The 18,035-nt window shown below is 46.5% G+C and overlaps 1 long non-coding RNA gene across 3 annotated transcripts in view; it reads right to left on the reverse strand.

The window, feature by feature from the left end:
- The window catches only part of LOC134478686 (uncharacterized), a 111,306-nt gene extending 93,642 nt beyond the window's left edge, over positions 1–17,664 (reverse strand). Inside the window, exon 1 of one of the 3 annotated variants that reach the window (XR_010051468.1) lies at positions 17,511–17,664. This is a non-coding gene — a long non-coding RNA (uncharacterized LOC134478686). Of the gene's footprint in view, positions 1–1,834; positions 1,925–17,486 lie in introns of those variants that run through there. The other 2 variants (XR_010051466.1, XR_010051470.1) reach the window with 2 other exon arrangements.
- Positions 17,665–18,035: the final 371 nt, after the last annotated feature.

The raw sequence follows: 18,035 nt of genomic DNA on the forward strand, positions 1-18,035 counted from the left end.
AGGACTCTGATTAGAGGCTCCCGCTCTAACCAGGCTTGGCAAAGCCAGAGTTGGCCCACACAGCCACTGTTGGGCCTCAGGACACTGAGCCGGGTGCACGGCATTTTTCCTCACTGGCTTCCAGAGAGAGGGCTGCAGCAGGCTCTCATGCTTTCACGGCATCCTGAAAGGAGCCACTTTCAACCATGTCTGCTTAGTCATCCACTGGGGGCACACTGGCAGGCACAGCGGAGTGTGTGTATGTGTGTGCGTGCGCACACACTTGTGTACAGAAAGATTATGCAAATACTCAGGGTTGTGCCAGGCTCTGGTGCCAACTGGCATGTGGAAGGGACATATGCAAAATCACACTCCACATGGCCTCTAAATTTAGATAATCTGTCACTATCCTGCACCAGAGGGGCCTTCTTTTTCCATGCTGTGGTTTAAGGCTTAAAAATAGAAGCCACATTCAGCCCAAAGCGTGGGAGGTTAATGGCACTGTCCAGGCAGACGTAAGACAGCAGCTCACACTGATGGAGATGCCAACAGCCTCACAGACACGGCGGCTCTGTGTCACCTCCTCCATCTCCTCAACCCTGCCCCTACCAATGGACACAGAAGCAAAACAGTCAGGAGCTTGGGTCCCCTTTCCCTTCTGCTCTCTCCCAGGAGTGTAATCGTCACTTTCCCAACACCCACACCTTGGGAGGGGTTTATTTGGCTGTCAGTTTCAGAAGGTTCAGTGCGCAGCCAGCTGGCTCCAAAGAGAACCAGCATGGTAGACGGTCACCACAGAGGACGGCTGTCACCCACGGCAGCCAGGAGGCAGAGGAAAAGGAAACCCCAGAAGGAATAAACCTCCCCGGGCCACACTCCCAGTAACGCAGCTCTTCTGACCAGACCCCATCTCTAAACAGCACATACAGGCAGGAACGCGTCAATGAACTGATCAATGCTAAACACAGCGCTCCCACCATCCAGTCACCCTCCAAAGCCCCAGCTCTGAATACACAGCCTGTGCGGGGAACCTTTTAGATCTAAACCATAACAAGGAGCAACTCCTTGGTTGTCACAGTTGGGATCTCGAGTTCCCCCATAGGCCATGTGTTGAAGGGTTGGTCCCCAGCCCACAGCATTACTGGGAGGTTGTCATCAGGGAGGTGCCGTGCGGCGGGCAGTGGGGCTGCCCTGCCTCTCTGTTTCCTGGCGCTTCCACTTCATGCTTCCATCCTGAAATACCGTGCAACTGCAGGCACCAGGTAATGGCAAAGTATCATAGACTGAAATCTGACACAGGGAGCCAAAATACCTTCTTTTCCTTATAGTTTATTTATCTCAGGTATTTGTCACAGTGACAGAAAGCTCACTAACACATTCACCAAAACAAACTTTTAATAACAGTCAACGGAAGTTGGGCATAGATGGAATCTAAGATTCCATGTCGGCAGAGGTTTGGTTTATTTTTTGTTTCGTTTTTGTTTTTGTTTTGGTGGCACAGGATATTGACTCCAGGGCAGTGGTGGGCAGCCCATGGCACATGTGGTACAGGTGGGCATGCAGAACCCTCTCTCAAGCCAAGTATGAGTTGTTTTTCTAAACTAAAACCTCAGTATTCAGGTTTCATTGCAGTATTGACCCTCTGTGAGAAATAAATGGGTTTGGTGTTGCAGTTTGGGCTCGTGTCTCTAAAAGGTTCACCATCACTGTTGTAGCGCTGTAGCACTGAGCTACAACCCTAGTCCTTTGCTTATTTGTTTGTTTGTGTGTTTATTATGTCTTATTTACTTTTTACTCCTCACTGAGACAAAATACCTGAAGCCCAAAGTTAGGAAAGGAAAGGTTTATTTCTTACAGTTTTTGGAGGTTTCAGTCCACACTCAGCTGGCTCCAAGGCAGGCGGGCATGGCTGGGCCACAGTTCATGGCAGCTGCAAACAGCAAACAGGAACCAGCAAAGAGAACAAGACACACCTTCTTCCTGCCATTACATCACATCCTGGCTCCACCCCTAGGTAGGTGGAGCACTGACACCATCAATCCAAGCACTAGACAATGAACCAATCACAAATACACAATACAAACTCATGAGGCCTGGGGGACACAGACATAAACCATGACAATTATTAAGACAATCTAAGTCACTAGATTTCTCAGGGGGAGCTCTAATTTGCAATCCTCCTGACTCAGCCTCTTAGAGTGTTGGGATTACACCAGGCTCTGGTACCACCCCACATTTTTAAATGTAGGGGAGTGGTAGGGGCGGGGCTAGAAAGGACAAAAAAGCACAGTCAGCACTGCAGGGCTCAGCCTGGCTATGACAAAAAGCTCAAGCCACCATCTGTCTGAGGAGCAGACCAGCGGCCAGGGATGAGGACTGGGGACCACAGCACCTCTTCTACTCACTTCAACCCCCGAAGATTACAAATCCAGCAGGCTTCGCTCTATTTTTTCCCTGCCCTATTTATTCTTAATGCCCTATTTTAAAAATTATTTTTAAATTATTTCTGCATATCAGTAGGGAATTTAAAAGTAAAATATGGGTAGGACAGAAATTCACTTTTTGGATTCCCCTGTCTTCTATTTAATCCCCAAGCAGATGTATGTCTCACTATGGAAAAGGTAACCCCTTCCATGAAAAGTGGGGCTGGAAGAGCCCCACCCCACCCGGTTATTGTGAGAATTAAGTGTGTTAAGATGTGTAAGGTGCTGTGACAACACCCACGTTCTCGATAAATGTTAGCTCTAGGTACTGAAATGATTGTAGAAATCAAATGAGCAGGGCCAGGGAGCTAAAATAGATTATTTGCTCTGTAAGAATCTTTTTTGCAGGTTGCATGAGTGGATTGTTTTCAGGAAACCCAGATCTCTCCAAGTTATCAAGCTCCAGGGAAAGTGGGGCAGGGTGTTGGGAGCTCTTTTGTAGAACTTCACAGCCTCCAAATTCAATGCATGACTCAGAAGACAAAGAGAATCTGAATGTAACAGGGCCCAGGGGTGATCACAGTAAAAGACCCCCGGGACCCTTCAGAGGCAAGGCCCTCACTGTGAGGAATGCTGATACCCAGCTCGGAATTTCTGAACACCCCTAGGAACCATTATACGTCTAGGCTTTGACTTGCAGGGCAGACCTGGAATTTTAATTTTATGAAACTATGTGAGTAAGATTGACAGATCATAGATGGGGTAAAACTACTTCATTATTCAGCCTTCCTAGGAAGACAAGAACCCCAACTCTATGAGACAAAAATGAGAAGGGGCATAGAGCAAGCTGGCGAGATAGGGAGCAGAGTGGATGGATGGAAGATATTGATACAGGGACAGAGAACCAATGCAGATAGAGGTGGGTGAGATATATCGATGATAGACGTCTAAATGATAGATGGTTGATTCACTGATTGATTGATAGACAAGATAGTACACATTCACACACAGATACATAAATAGATCTGCACGCTACCGAGCAGAGATCCATTAAATCAGTCTTTTTGGTTCCTCTCCTGAAATCCCTAACAGCGTCCCAGGCTCCGGCCTGTACATCGCCCCTCCAGGCTCACTGAGAGGTTCGGTCAGGACCCTGTCCGTACCCCAGAGCTCTCAGGAAACTGTCATCAACTCCCACAATCACCACACCTGCTCATTCACTCCTGGGAAAACGTCAGGATCTTTCTTCTCCTTTTGAGGCACAGAGGCACCTTTCTGTCACAGACACTCTTTCTGAAGGGTGTTTTTCTGGGTTTGGGGGATTTTTTGGTTTTTTTGCTTCCTCCTACGATTCCAAAGATTTTATTTTAGACCTCAATGGAAAGCACAAAGAGGCATTCAGCTCAGCCTGCAGACTGCCAGAAAGCCCTTCACAGCCCACGGAAATTAGAAAGGCAGCCGCACTCATCAGCACAGTGTGTAAATTTGGAAGGAGGGATTTTACAGAATCAGCCCATTTTAGATTGAGAAGCAGCAGTAGCCCGTCCTGTTCCTCGATGAGATGGAGCCCCAGGTGCTCAGGAGCTAATCTCTGACTATTCGGTGCCTCGCTTTTCTTGTCTCGTCAAGCAGAAGAATGACAGCACATGACTGAATTAACAAGGGCTGGTGTTCGGGCCCGGTGGTGATAGAGTGAATGTCACCTCTTCCCACGGCCCCAGCCCTTGCCTCTGAGCAGAAGCTGATCTATCCCTGCAGCCCAGGAAGCCCGGGCCTCCTTCGCTCCCATTCACACAGCCCGCCCAGGTAGACGGCCTGGCTGGTCCCTGGCTGCCCAGCACTTCTGACGCCGAGTGTTATTTACTTGACAGCCGTGTTAAGCACACACCTGTGGTGGGGAATATTTAATGCAGATGTTCAGGAAGTAGCTTTGCCAAAATTGTCAGAAAATGCATGTGAGGAAATTATCTTCCTTGTTCCTCGGTGGGTCTCTTGTCTTTTATTGTCTCTGCGTTTTGAAGTATTTTCTTTTTTTTAATGATGTGGTTTGAAAAGAGTCCTCTGTTGAGAACAGGGAGACAGAAGGGGGAGAGAAGAAACAGATGAGGAAGAACACAAGAAGGGCACCACCCGCCTGCTGGACCCGAACCCAGCAGCTCAGTCTTTCCTCTACTCTCACCACAGGAGAGAGCAGGGCTGCGGGGCAGGAGGGGCGGAGAAGCCGGGAAGGGGCTCAACACGGACGGCCTCTCCGGGGAGATCCAACCGCACCAAGCAGCAAGCAAAAGACAGAGGCCTTCGCAAACTGGAACTGACCATGAGGCCCAGCGGCTGAGAAAACTGGCAAAAGATGAAGGGAAGGAGCCAGGGAGGATCAAGTAATGGACCCACGTTCCAGGAGGGAATCGGACTTCCAGAGGCACCGGCCTTCCTGATGACTAAAAGAAGAAATCTTAATGCAGCTTTAGGGGTCAATGCCGAACAGAAAGAAAAACAATAATTACCTGGACAAAACTACAGCACCCCTGTGGGAAGGAGGAAAGCATGCATCTGGGATGTCCCCAGAGGCCTGTGTGTAAAAGGCTTGGTCCCCTGACTAGTGCTATTGGGAGTGGTGGAAACTCTAACAGGTGAGTCCTAGTGGGGGTCCTCCTGTCACTGGAGCCCCCTCTGAAGGAAATAGCAGAACCCCACATCCTTCTGCTTTCTCTCTTTAGCATGCTGGCCATAAGGTGACAGCCTTTATGACACACAGTAAGCTGCATAAGTGCTGCTTACTACAGGCTCAAAAGCGTTGAGCCCAATCAATCACGGTCGGAAACTTTCAAAACTGAGCAAAATAAACCTTTTCTCCTTATAAGTTTATTGCCTCGGGTATTTGTTACAGTATCCGAAAGCTACCTAACACAGACAGCCCCCAAGAGTAGCAGGTAGTTTCTATGTATCCTTCCCAAAGAAGATGAATCCAGGTTTAAAATGGGAACTGGACTTTGAGAGCTGAGGCATGGAGCTTTCAGATGGGCAGCAAGGATGTTGAGTTTCTTTTTGCGTTCACTGCCATCCTAGACAGCATAAGACAGCCCGGGGTGTCTCTCCTGAGAACTGTCCCCACTGTAATAAAGGAGAATAGGCAGAACTAAGAGCAAAAGGTCGTGAAGGTCACCTGAACTTCCAGCAGCATGTGAGAGCAGAGTGCTATTTCTAATCCAGCATTCCCCGGAGCATTCCAGGGAGCTTGCCAGTGGCTGCCTATGGCTGGGGTCTAGTCCACATGATGAAGAATGGCCTCGGCCTGGCTTTGTGCCTGCTGCATCTGACTCCAAGGAGTTCCTGGGGGAGTGGCTGGAACATGAAGGAATAGGGTTAGCACAGCCACTGTATGGAGCAGTTCCCAAGAGGAATCTCAGGGAACCTGACGGCAGCCGTCTAGGGGCCCCACCTAGAAAGATCAGGAAGGCAGTAGGAGGGTCGGGAGGAAGTCGGGGAGAGGGAGGTGGTCCCAGTAGACAGGGTCAGCACCCAGTCTCATTCGACCCCAGGAAGAATCGGGGATGTCTCACAGGGATTCCCTACAGAGGTTAGTAAAAGAAAGTCAGAACCGTGGATCACAACTTGCTGCCATGAAAGTGTCATAACATGGCTAGAGTCTGCTGTGTCCCCAGGCCTATTTCATGTCCCTTGTTCCGTCTTCCCCTGGTGAGCAGCACGGGAACCCTTGAACTTGATGTTCTGTGGGCCTCGGGAAACCTGAGAGCTAGGGAAAGAGCCTCCCACCTGCAACCAGGCTGAGAGGGGGAAGAGGCAAAGCTCCCGGGGAAAGGCATAAAAGGCCAGGTCAGAGGAGGAGCAGAGCATCAGGCAGAAACTCGGCAACCCTCATAGCTCAGTAAGCAGCACGTCGATGACAGGGTACTGTAGGGACCCCAAGTGCTACTGGACTCTGACAAGTCATGAGTGCTGGTCTCACTTCTGTGACTACCCTGTGGCTGAGGACAAGTCTCCTCACTGCTCTGAGTCTATTGTGATCAGTACTTGGACAGTGGCTTATTTACTAAAACGGCCAAGTAGCAGAGTTCTGCCATGAAACAAAGTATGCACCGTCATTAGAGAATTTTAAAACCATAATAAAACCAACTCTGCCATCCCATTTCTCACCATCATGCCCATTCTGTGGGAAGCAGCGTCTTTGCTGAAATGCTCCTTTTGGATGGGGTACTCTGTCTCCCTCTGCAGCCCCTTGGTATGTGTCAGACCATACAGCCCTGCATTGGCCTGCAAGCCATGGGAGAGTTCCGTGCCTCTCAGTAATGACAAATGACCAGCACCCCACTGGCACTGAAACCAGCGGCACTGAAAACTTCAGAGATAGCGTGGGAGGCCCAAAGATGCCGATGCTAATTCCTGGTCCCTGCACATGCTAAATTCCTTGCTGACAGCTTTACAGACATGATTCAGTGAAGGGTCTCAGGGAGGGAAGATTGTCATGGATTATCTCTGTGCGCTCTAAATGCAATTACAAGTATCCCAAGAGGAGAGGGGGGTGACACACATGGGCAGAGTGACGTGGGATCTGGCGTTCAGAGCCAGCGGCCAAATTCAGCCTTTCATTGAAGCGGAAACCCGAGTGAGGTTTCAGCTGCTGGGTGACAGCTACTGTTTTAGGACCATCAGGTGTGCCATGTATGTAAGAGAAAAGAGGCTTACACCAGCCACCAGTGTCTCCAGGGACAAGCTGGTGGCACTGGGGAGAGACTCTGACTTCCAATGAAGTCATCACGAGGACTGAACAGCTGGGATGGGGGGGCCTAGCTTGGCTCCTGGTGTCTGCAGATGCCTCTGTTGCATGGAATTTTGTCACTACTGTGTCCACTACAAGGACGTCTTAGTTTAAGACGCTATCACTGTCAAGCGCAGGCTGGATCCTCCCATATGGAAATGCCTTGGAAGTAGTCTCAGATCTTCGTGTTTGTGACCACGTAGAGTATTGTTATTCTACATGTGAATCATTTTTATATTTGAGTCAGAGGCCTTTTTGTTCTGAATGAGAGGTTCTAAATCATTGGAACTGAGGACAAAAATAACTGATTGTCATTATCTGTGATAAGATCTTCTTTTCCAGGCTCATGATAAAAACACAGTGGGTTTTCTTTTTTGTAAATATCATTAAAGATATTAGAATATAAGAATAGTAGCCCAGGTCGGGTGTGGTGGCTCACGCCTATAATCCCTGAACTGGGGAGACTAATGCAGGAGGATCACCATGAGTTCAAGGCCAGCCTGGGTTACACAGCAAGACCCTGATGCAAAAAATAAATAAATAAATAGTAGCCCATGTCTCAGATTTTACAAGCAAAATTTGGCTGAATTAATCAGTGAAATTTTTTTGTAATTTTATTGGCACATTTTGGATATGCATGTTGGTAGCGTTAGTCCTGGGGAGTTTGTATCTCTACATGATGCATCTCGCTTCTTTTCTTATCCCCCTGCCCTCTCTTCAATCCCCTGCTTGTTTGTGGAAGCTTTATTTCCATTTTTTTTCCTTTTCTTCTCTTTTTTTTTCTTCTGCCTTCTTTCCTCTCCCCCTCCTCCCCACCTTGTTCCCCATCTCATCTGACTATTTTCTTCCTGTTTCCCAGTGTCTGTTGTACATTTTGGTCCTTAGAGTAAATGCAATTCATTCATCTGTTTTTCCATACAGTAAGCACTGCATTGTAGAAGAAAATCGTATATTCAAACCCCAGGTCTTGCACCTCTCCGCTCTATGGCCTTGGAGGAAGTCATTCAACTTTCCTAGGCATTGTTTTCTTTATCCATTAAAAAAAATATAACAAACTGTCTGCCTAGGAATGATTTTTAGGATCAGAAATCATGATTGTAAAGCATCTACCACTGCTGATAAATGGTGGGTGTTGAGTAAATTGTAAGTTATTTTTATATTATATATATTTCCATTACTAAGCATGGGATCTTAGTATAACATGATTATATTGTCTTGTTTTGTACATGATTTTTTATGGTCTTTTTCATGGAGGGGATGATCCCAGGCTGAAATAGTCTTCATCCCTTCGATGTCATAAAACTTGATTTCTCTTAGGAACCCCTCTTTACCTCGTTAGGCTGAACTGAGAGCACTAGAGACCCATGAAATTATAACTTAGCTCCTTCTTCCTGCCCCATATTTCCCAAAATTATTTTTAGAATCAATAAAACATTTTTAAAAGATTAAAAAGACAAGGTGATGTGGCTGCTTCAGGCTGCCGGCAGAAGATAGAAAGTCTGAGGAACAAATCCTCCCCTACAGTCTCCAGAAGGTGGGTGGTCCCATCACCGTCTCCTTTCAGCCCAGTCAAACTGACTTCAAACTTTGGTTTGGCTTCCAGAACCGAAAGGAAACACATTTCTGCTACATGTGGCCGTCTGCTACAAAGTAATAAGGGACTAACACAGGGTAGTCAGGGGAAAGACAGCTGCAAAGGACAGAGTGCCTCCTCACCATGGGGACAGAGGTGGCTACAGAAGGCACCTCCAGCATTTCCATGGCACAGTTCCCTCCATGTCTTTTCCTGGGAATCCAAGATCCCAGAATTTCAGAAGACCACAGATGAGGCTAGAGGTGACATTGTACAAACACAAAGTTGGAGAAAGAGCGCAAAAATCTGTCCCAAAGAAAGCCATTAAAAGACATTAAATGTGAACTTGCCACCAGACCAGAGTTGCTGCTGCACTTCAGAAAGCCAGCCTGGGCCAGGACAGGGGTGTGCAGTGTGCACCATGGCACGCAGGACAGTTCTGGAAAGCCCTGCCCAGCTGGCTTCCTGGTCTGCTCTGCAGGCCCAGGCCCTGCCTTTGATAAACACTGTCTGTGAGGTGACAGTTGTTTCTCCACTGCATGAAGCATTCTGCTAGTGACCACACCTCCCAGGAACCAAAGTCCCTGCTCAAAGGGAAAAGAGAATAGACCAAAGGGCCCAAGCACACCGCTGGGTTTCAAACCCAAACAGGCAAGGCAAGGCAGCTGAGCTTGACATCCGCTGAAAAGCATCTTAAAATGCAGGAAAGCGCCATGAGAAATAAGCATTAATACTGGTTAATAAACCTACTGAAAGCTCATGCGGCTCCCATAGCATATTCCCCTTGTGTCTCACGTTTTCCATTGGCGTGCTGCTAGAAAAAGACCTGTTGGTAATGAATTTATGTGAATCAAAACATGGTTTAAATACATTGAGAGGGAGTTGCTCACTAGAGAAATCTCCCTGTGAATTCTTTCATAATGTGAGGACTCCAGTTTTAATTTATTTTTGATGAAAATCTGAATTCTTCCCATCATATTTGCTTAAGGAGAGGTGCAGATTTACAAGTACAAATTCCAGTGAGTTCTGCTCCACTGCCAAGGTTAATTGCCACCTTTCTTTCAAGGAAAGCTGGGAGGCTACAGCTCCACTGCGCCCCTTTTGCAAGCAGCAACCTGCCTGGCCCTAGGAGAATTTCTGTAGCAATTTCCACATTGTACACCCAGAACAAGGAACATTAGGACCACTGAGTCGGAAAATCAAGGGACCCACAGCAGGAAAAAGACACCTAACTGGAGGTGGGGAAGCTTTTCGTGAGCAAATAATGAAAGGTGACACTGATACTGACACAGGAGAATCAACTCAGAACACTTGAGCACTGTAACATAACTAGTTATGGAAACAGGGAGTGGAAGAAAAAGCTCCAAAAGAGAAAAATAGAAACAGATAAAGAAGGGGAAAGAGAAGCCCAAAATTAAGGAAATAAATGAATTAAAGGAGGAAAACTAAACACAAGGGGTGAAGAAGTGTGTGTGTGTATATCGGCAATAGAACATGTGTTTAACATGCATGAGGTCCTGGGTTCAATCCTTAGCACCAAAAAAATTAAATAAATACTAGAAATAAAAGCTATGAGGAGAAAACGATAGAAGGAGTTTCAAAATTTTAGAGAATTGCCTTTGTCCCTGGATTCATACATTTAGAAGTACCTTATTGGCTGGGGATGTAGCTCACTGATAGAACACTCACCTAGTATGCATGAGTACCAGGGCTTAAACCCCAGCACCACAAAATACATCAAAGAATAAATGATGCACTCTGGGCTGCTAACAAATACCAATCTATGATTTTCAAGCCATTTTCCCTTTGCCCTCACACCATTGTGATGGGCATGCCATCTTACATATGAGTAAACAGAGGCCTGGTTCACTTCCTGCCAAATCTTCTACAGCCAGAAGAGCAGAGTCTAACTTCAGGGACCAGACCTTCTAGTTCGCAGCAGATCATCTTTCCCATCGTCCTCCTGAAGCACCCTGGAAGCTTCACAAGCTTCTTGCATTGTGTGGGTGTTATGGCTTGCATCTGGATGACCCCTCAGAGTTTCATGCAGTCATAGGTGGGGTTTTTGGAGATGGCTGGTACTGTGACCCCTGCAGCTCCAGATGTTTTCCAAGGGGAAGGATGGTGAAAGGATGAGAAAAATAAAAAAGAGATGAAATCTGGGGTCAAGCAGAGCCCTTGCTCTCCTGATGGGAGGAAAGGAACTGTCCCCTCATGGAAGGAGTGTTTATTTACACATTTTAGCAATTTAATGTCACATGACATCCAGGTGTCCTAGCAACCCACTGTTAGGATTCTCTTGAGGCTAGGTGTTCTCTGGGCTGGAGAAGCTTCTTCCCATGGCTTGCCCCAAGCACTCTTTGTCCTTGGGAGGATCATGCCTCAGCCTTACACATGTCAATTTTCAGGTGCAGTGGCTCCCAATAGGCTGGACCTAAGGTGTATGATGCTGGGATCAAGGATGTGATGCTGGTATTGATTCATGGTGCAATGCTAGGATTAAGGGTGTCTCCCCTTGTGTGCATGCTACCCAGCATCAAGGAAGGTAGATCGGATAAAATATAAAGAGCAGAAAGAGGGCCACAGTTGTCACCACTTGTCACTTGCTGCTTGCTACTTCACTGGTTTCCTGCCTTCAGCCTGCCATGAACTGTTCCTCCTCTGCTGTGTCTCTCTGCATTGCATACTGCCCTGCCTCACAGCCAACCAACTATGGACTGAAATCTCTACAAACTGTGAGCTAAGGAAACTTTTCCTGACTTAACTTTGGGTGGCAGGTATTTTATCTCAACAATGAGAAAAGTAACTAAGACAGTAGTCAAAGTCCTTGAAATCAACTCCAATCCACTTGCACTAAATCATGTATATCACCTGTCTTAGTCAGTTTGGTCTATAACAAAACACCCGAGAGCAGGTGGCTAAACACAGACATTTACTTCTCACAGTTGTGGAGTCATATTCAGAGTCCGCTGGCACCTTCGGGAGGTGATTAGACCACAAAGGCTGAATTTCAGGCAGCTCTGCAGATCTAGGAAGTAGATATTTTTTGGTGTGCTCTCAAACCCTAAGTGTCTGTTAGTGAAGAACTCTGCCACCAGATACATAACAGTCTCACACAGGGCGCCATTTAGCGGCTGCTGCCCCTGCAGCCCCCGTGAGATGGAACACGTGCCCACAAACCCGACATGTCTCCCAAACAGAGATAAAAGGTGAGAATCCAAGCAGCCCCTCGTCAGGGCTGCCCGGCACAGAAGGACAGAGGAGAAGGCTCTTCTCCTCTGAAGTGCCTGGGTGTTTTGATGTTGTACAGACAAGGCTCTATCCCTCCAAGCAGCTGTGCATGGCCCACCGATCAAGTTCTTTCAGAGAAAGGCTCTCATAGCCCTGAGATCGGGAAGAAAAGAAAAGCAGGCTGCCTGCCCTGCTCCAACGTCCTTGAACAGAGTTTTAGCTTCCTCTCCTTTCCAAGCACACAATATTTGCAAAAAAGGACAGCAGAGCCTGCAAATCCTCTCATCAAAGAGGCATTGACTTTTAATTTTACAAATGTGGCTCTTTGCTATAAGGAAGAGAGAATTCATTAGGAATCATACTCTGGAGACTTATTCCACCTGCATGTTTCTTTCTTCTGGCTATCGTATAATTATACCCCAGATCTCTGATTACAGAAACTTTTCCCTCTAACTGCCATGCAATTTTAGATTCTCTCATATTCCCATCTCCCTTTTTCCAGTTGGTCTTTCAAGAGAGAGAAAAGAGGAAATCGGCGCAGATGACATGTGAGTGGGAACCAGGACGGTCATGCCTCACTCCTAGACAGCGCCTTGTCTCTAAGGCGGGAGCCCGCTGCTGACAGCACACGGCTCGCACCTACAGAAAACAATTCTAGTGTGCATCTGGCTGTGATGGGCGGAAGCCATCTGAGCCCTACCCACTATTACAGGCGAGCTGAAAGGCATTGAAAACAACCTCATTTAAAGCATGTGATACTACGCAGACTTGTCCTTGCCACACATACTGGGTAGGTAAACAACTTCACATGTCACAACCTGCCCTTAGCATGTTTTGTGCATTTGCCATGAAATGCACAAAAAAGGAAAGAATGAGAATCACCAGGGTGACTACTGGCCCTGCAGAACTCACTCCCAGTGCCCATGGAAGCAAGGCAAACCTGTTCTTTACATGAAAAGAGCACGTGGTCCATGCACTCTGGCCAGTAATAAACCTGGGCTTATGCAACACAGGACGAGCTGCTGATTCAAGGAAGCAACCTCCAACAAGGCTCCTGTCCACTCCCAGCAAATGCATGGCCGTGCTCCTCGGAAGAGCGATGGGACATCTGAGCCATTGCCATGTGTCTCTCCTCTCGTCTCTTCTTTTCAAAAGGAAAATTTCTCCTTAGCCCCTGTTATCAGTCTCCAGTGATGAACAATAGGTTGGAAATTCTGAGAGAATCAACTGCTGAAATTATTATTCATTCCTTGCTTCAGATTGCTCTGTGAGTTACGGGCTACATGTTCTGCATTCGGTGACTGAGGCCCCGTCCCATGTGTTTTCCCAGTTCAATCAACTGTGCTAAAGAACTGTCACAATAGCCCTTGACGACAGAAAATAAAATTTAGGGCAGAATGGAAAGCCTGACTTGCATTGCAATTCTCCTGTGCACCTGTTTCCCCCTCCTTCCAGTCCCCTACCCTGGTTGACAATGTTGCCAAACCTTTTCATCCACCTTAATGACAAAGGAAAAGGAATGGGTTGTTTTTCCAGTTTAGATAATTGCCTCTGAAATGTTGTCACAATCTTCCAAATGACTATATTTCTTTCATGTCAGAGCACAGTGATTTTCGTACAGCACAGGTTGCGGTTTTGTTAAGGTTCTGGTCTGCGCGGAGCCTTGGGAGTTATAGTTTTGGATTTGTTTTGTTTTGTTTTGTTTGCTTTTTTTTTAAGAAGACAAAGCAAAAACCAAATAAGTCACAATGATAACTTATGACAGAAAAATCAACATCTGAATCAGATGATAATAGCAGGAACCACAGCGGGGAGGGGAGGTGTCTTGTGCCAAGAAAAGAAAGGTACGAAAAGTTATTTAAAACTGATCAAAACCCACTAGGAGTCACAATCTCATCATGGTTTCCCTTTGGAAAAGAGGTTTTCAGAAGCCCCAATTAACCTTAATTGAATTCTGCCTTAGTAATATCTGGAATTTTAATTGACTAGGAAGGCGATCATAAATCTCCGTTCATAATGCACTTAGCCATTAGCAACTCCCCGGATGGTTCCCAGCCTTGACATGAGGGGACTTAGCTATTCTAGGGCAAGGCTGGTCTTAGATGGTAAAATAAACATCCAGAGGAGAGAGCCCCTCGCTGTCAGAGCCGGCCCGAACACGCTGCATTGCGGGGTTCAGAGCCGAGGGGACCGATTCCAACAAAGCTGAGATTCATGTCCATGTTTCCAAACATGATCAGAACACCAGGCATCCCACCACCCCGAAGGGACTCAGCCTTCCTGATATGTAGGATGAGCATGGCATTTTTCTTGTTTTCTCTCTTGGAAAACCATCATTTCACATCTTTTTATTATTACTGTTGTCAGGGTTTGCAAGGGAAACGATTCCACACAGGACACATAATTTATAGGATTATTTTATAATATTCACCCAAAGAATCAAATGCAAAAGAGTATAGGAGATCTGTTCACACACCAGCGACCCAAAGAGTCTAGCTGAGGCCTGGATTCCATGGCAATGTCCTCCACAAATCCAGCTGGAGACCTAGAGCCCACGACGCTGTCTCATGCAACTCTGTTTCAAGGATCTGCACTGGGAAGGCCCAAAGGTCAGTGGAGACCAGAAAGTCTGTGCCAGCGGGATGGAGGGTCTGTGCCAGCAGGCTGAGGGATTTGCACTGGTCTGTGCCAGGAAGGGATGCTCAAAGTAAAGATCAGAGCTCCCTGGAAAGAATAGCAACCGTCCTCAGGACAGTGAGATCCCAAGCTCCTCCAGCAATGAGAACAGCTGACTTCATACCCAGAAAACCAGTGTGACGAGCTCCTCCAGGAGAATCAACAGCACACCATCTTCTCTTCCAGTTCTCTGTTTATGCTGCTGGCAACAATCCTCCAGTAGGCCTTCCACACCCAGCACATGCTTACTCAGTTCAGCTGGGTGTTACGAGTTGACCATTAGTTAATCCACCACAATGATTAAAACTGTTAAGAGCAGGGAGATATTAAGCCAGGCCTTTCAAATTGCCTGAAGGTAACTGTTTACTCAAAAGTTCTCAACTGGGCAGAAAGGGCTAGAGCATGACCTAGCTGCCTTTTCAGGACCCCAAGGCATGTCCCAAACTGAGGGCAGGAGTCCAAATGTGCACATTTTCAATAAAAAGAAAAGAAATATCCTTTGATTCAAAAGGATCACAAGTTAGAGCCCAGTGTGGGCAACATAAAGACTCAAGGAACCTAGATTCAATACTCAGTACCGAAAAAAGAAGAGAGAGACAGAGACAGGGAGAGAGGAAGGAGGGGAGGAAGGAAAGAAGAAAGGAGGGAGGGAGAGAGGGAAGAAGGAGAAATTTCTTCAGTACATTCTGATTTGGAGCTCCTCCTATACACAAAACCTACAACCTCAGGCTGAAAAGCACAGCTTTAGTCCACGGACTGCCAACTCAGCCATCAGTGGACTGATTGTTGTTCCATGGAACAGAACAGACATTTGGACTAAGCTCACTCATTATTTTGAAATCATCCAGAAGTAGCAGAGTTGTGATTGACAGATTAGGAAGAGCTGTGCTCTACAGGACTAAATTACTCTCTGGTTCCCCCTATTCTCACCTGCAGTTTGATCCCTCTACCACAATCAGAGAAAAATCAGGGTATTTCCCTCACATCATGCATTCCTTTCTTTTGTTTTGTTTTGTTTTGTTCCAACTTTCCAACTGTCACTAATGAAACCATTACAGAAACCATTACAACTTTTTTTTAAAAATCATTGATGAATGGAACAAAAGTTCTGTATTCCAGCCAGATGGGAAAATGTGCAAGAAGATGTGAATTTTAAAAGCATCCTGGTGAGGTATAAAGACAATCAGTCAGTCTTCTAAAGTTCTCCCCCCCCCACCTCCCCCCCTTCTTTCAGGGAGTATTAAGTTGTCTGTGATGAAATTGTGACACAAAAATGTAACACAATGCCAACTCAGGTGGAGAACAGGATCATTTCTTCAAATCCTAATTCACCTTCCAAGTCATGAGGAACCAGAAGGAGTAATCTGGACAAAAACAGATCATGCTTTTCCTGAAACTTGAAAGGACATGATAGTTGTAAGCATTGCTCTCTACTAAGCTTACAAGACCTGGCCTATCTCTTATTTCTCTCTGTGTGTAAGCATGAGTGTGTGTGTTCTATATACTTTTAAAGGCTTCTCCTTCACACCACAATTTTCCAGGAAAAACTCGAGAGAAAAGGAGACGGAGCTGCTAAGGAAACCTAGAACCAACAAGTTTTGCCTCCTGCTTGGTGAGTAACTGTCCTCCTTGCTACCGGGGAATAAGAGCATCCATGATCCATACCTTGGTATCAGGGAATAAGAGCATCCACGATTGATGAAAGCTAAAGAAGATGCCTGCAGAACAGGACCTGTATGTAATGACATGAACTCCCTCCCTACACCTCATTTCCAATAAAAATATCAAGGAGAACAGAGGGAACTGCATGGAAAATCTGGCACCTAAGGAGCCCACAATCAGATCAGCATCCATGCGCTGATTCTTGTTCACAGGTTGACCTCTTGCAAGAGATGTTACCAGTCACTCGAACTTAAAGGCAAATCAGAGAGCAAGACGAGAGAGGACACACAAGCACATTACCTCAGGATCAGTATCTCATATTTAAGCCAGTATTTCCAAAATATGCCTGGTAAAATACCATCATCCTAACTATCCAGGGCTGAGCCAGGCAATGGTGATACCTGCCTATAATCCCAGCTACTCAGGAGGAAATCCTAGCTACTACTGAGGAAAGGAGGGTCATAAATTCAAGGGCAGCCTGAACAATCCAGCAAGACCTCCTCTCAATGATAATAATAACAACCACTATCCTAGGTTCTAATCATCAGTGTGATTTCTGAGCCCCCGCCCAGACTTACTGAGAGACACTGCTAAAAACGGGACCAAGGTTAAGAATTTCACAAGCAGTCCCAATGGGATGGATGCTGATTGCAGTTGGAAACTGCTGAGGTGCTAACAGTGAAGACCACTTACTGACAATGTCCTTGCCAAGATAGCCCAAATAGTCCATCTCGTTGGTTAAGAGTTCAAGACAACTATCCTCTGATCTACTGCTGCAGAGTTGACAACTTAAGTCAGACTTCTTGTTTTGTTCTGTTTTGAAAATAACAAAAAATAAGCCAGGGATTTAGCTCAGGGGCTCAAGCGCTTGCCTGGTGAGCACAAGGTCATGAGTTCGATGCCTGGTATCAAAAAAAAGAGAAAAGAACAAGAAATGAATTTAAGCCAACCAGGCTTAAGTAGAAAGCCAGGTTTAACTGTAGAAAGTCAACAGATGGCAGAAGCATGACTGGAAAACCCCTTTGGTTTTGTTTCAAGGTTGGGAAACAACCTTGAAACCTGATCCCTTGAAGACAAGGATCAGGGATCCATCAGAGGACACAGAGAAAGGATAGCTTTGGTAGGCAACCACTCCAGCATACCGTGGCCGGACACAGTCACTTACTGTTCAAGTGTTCCCAGTTCTGACCTGGCCTGGTGGCAGGAACGGTCTGGGTGGCTCCACTCTCCTCTGGAGACTCAGTGGGAAGCGGTTTGTTTCCCTGCCAGCGCCTCCCTCCGCCACCCAGCCTAAGCATCCTTACATGACAGAGCTGCTTCACTTACTTGACCCGGCTCAAGCACGCTAACAAGGCCTCACAATGCCTCCCAATAGCACTTGCGCCCTTTCACCTGTGACCCTTTTGTACCCCTCTATACTTTCTCTCTCTTCCCTAAAAATGCCAGTCTTCTAATGTGCCCATTCTTTTTATTTTAGTTTATTGGTAACTGTGTGGAGCATATAGTGTTTGCACGCCTTGTGGACTTGGTAGTGTATATAACACAACCCAGTTGCTTTTTATCATCCCTCCCTGTGCACCCCTCCCAATCTCTTGATCCCCCTCCACTTTGAGAATAATCTCCCTGCTTCCTATTATCTATCCTTGCCAGGGATTCAGCTCAGCAGCTCAACGCCTCTCTGGCAAAAAGAAATCATATATTATCTATCCTTTAT

The sequence above is a fragment of the Cavia porcellus genome, unplaced genomic scaffold (genome assembly GCF_034190915.1).
Source record: "Cavia porcellus strain 051 isolate PalLab524CR breed Dunkin Hartley unplaced genomic scaffold, mCavPor4.1 scaffold_14, whole genome shotgun sequence".
NCBI classification, from domain to species: Eukaryota; Metazoa; Chordata; class Mammalia; order Rodentia; family Caviidae; genus Cavia; species Cavia porcellus.